Here is a 2035-nt window from a genome sequence, read left to right as displayed (position 1 = left end):
CTGAAGTGGGAGGATCACTCAAGCCTGAAAGATTGACACTGCAGGGAGCTGTGATTGTGCCACTGCACTCCAGTCTGAGTGACAGAGTGAGACCCTGTCTCAAAAAAAAAAAAAAAAAAAAAAATTGACAAAGAAACCAATACAGAAAATAACAAGGCATATTAATGATTTTAAAAAATACAGATGGTCAGTGACATAAGTAATATATACATGAGGCAGTACATTGCAGTATTGTGCTAATGGCATAAAATTGAACACAATTTAATTTTCAGTAAGAGTCTGACTAAATCACTTACAGTATGGCTATATGACAGAATATCATGTAGTCATTAAAGAACAACATGGATCTCTATACACTGACATGAACAAATATTCTTGATGTATAAGTGAAAAAAATGAGACGTAGATCACTATGGACAATGGTGATTGTAATTTGGGAAAAAAATTAATGATATATAAATAAATAAATAATATAAAGCAATAAAAATATTAAAATATGACAAAATAGGGAAGGATATGGATAAAATTTTACACTGTTAATCTCTGAAAAGTAGGGAGGCATTCACTTTGTAATTCATGGAACTCTCTTTTTTCTGGCTCAAGCTTATTTTAATATAAAAAATTCACTGGTGTACAAAAATGTGAAAGTGTGACAATGACAACTATGAAATCCTGTGAATGAAAGTCCCCTCAAATGCACTCTCTGGTGCACATGCCCACACTAACTTCGGCGTGGAAACATAAACTAATGCAAACCAGTGCTACCAAGAAGCATCAGCATGTGTGTTCTCCATTCCATCAATCACAAACCAATATCTACTCCCAACATCCAGTAAGGAAAAGTGTGGCATCTTCCCAGGAACAGCAAGGCAGACTTCTTACTCACGATGGACCAGCACAAATAAACCCAGCAAAAAGAGCACTTCATACTTAAATTTAGGATAGTCATTCATGAGGATGGTCCCAATTCCAGTATAAGGAAAAATCCCCTGGCTCTCCCCACGACATCTTTTATCTCTAGCAAATGTTGTTCTTGTTTATAGAGGCCTCGGTCTTCAACCGCATTATTATCTCCTTTGGTCAGAAACTTGATATGCCCATTTTGTTTTTCATGAATCTTCAAGACTCAGTGAACTATAGGAATCTTTCTTCCTTCTATCCTTAAAATAGCAGTTTCTCCCACTTGTATGGGATCTTCAACTTGGTTTGTTAGAAAGAGAAGATCTCCCCTATGAAATGCAGGTTCCATGCTGCCACTGAGCAGCACTACAATTGGACTTTCACTCCCAGTTATTACCATTAATCCCTTCCAGATCATTAGCGCCGATGAGACAATCATTCCGAAATTTAGGACTTGATAATAGTCGCTTGTTCATCTGCAGCACATCATCCAAAAAGTCTAGAGACAGCATGGTGGGGATGGCGAGCAGGACACTGGCAAGGGAGAGGGCACAAGGACCAGCGGGTGGAACAACTGGCTTGTAATTCATAGAATTTTCTAAATGATAACTTTTGTCTTTTTTTGTTCTGGGCATGTTTTAAACAAAATCTTTAATAATATTCATTCATTCATGTATTTATCTATCCATCAATCCAACTATCCATCCATCATTCCATCCATTCATTCTATCATACCCAAGAAACATTGATTACAAATCTATCTGTAGGCATCGTGTTTGCCATGCACATTGCAAGTAACATTTAGTTTGGCACAACTTGGAATAAGAAGAAAAATGCCCCCGTGTTTTTTCCTTTTTCTTCTAGTTGACTATTTTAAAACCAATCAACAAAACATAAAGAGTCTGGTCCTGTGCTTCTTGCACACACCATCTGTTTTGGCTTCCCTGGCCTCTGGCCTTTGTCTGCCCTGTAGATGATAGATTAGTAGGGGACATCCTTTATAGTAGGAAATGGAGGTCAATAAAATTTGCACCAGGATTTTCAATTTAGTATCATCCCAGTCAGGACATCCCAAAATAAAATTTGTTTTAAAAATAGATCTAGGAGGAGAAAAAAGATTGAAAACAAACAATTA

The 2035-nt window shown here is 36.9% G+C and overlaps 1 pseudogene across 1 annotated transcript; it reads right to left on the bottom strand.

Annotated features, from left to right (window-relative positions):
• Positions 1-830: 830 nt before the first annotated feature.
• On the bottom strand, positions 831-1412 carry LOC105508685 (annotated as a pseudogene). The gene has a single exon (XR_001001314.1). The product of XR_001001314.1 is annotated as a signal peptidase complex catalytic subunit SEC11A-like (transcript).
• Positions 1413-2035: the final 623 nt, after the last annotated feature.

Source organism: Colobus angolensis, unplaced genomic scaffold (assembly GCF_000951035.1).
Source record: "Colobus angolensis palliatus isolate OR3802 unplaced genomic scaffold, Cang.pa_1.0 Scaffold166, whole genome shotgun sequence".
NCBI classification, from domain to species: Eukaryota; Metazoa; Chordata; class Mammalia; order Primates; family Cercopithecidae; genus Colobus; species Colobus angolensis.
Note: the sequence above shows the minus strand (reverse complement) of the source record. Positions and strands in the feature narration are given on the sequence as shown.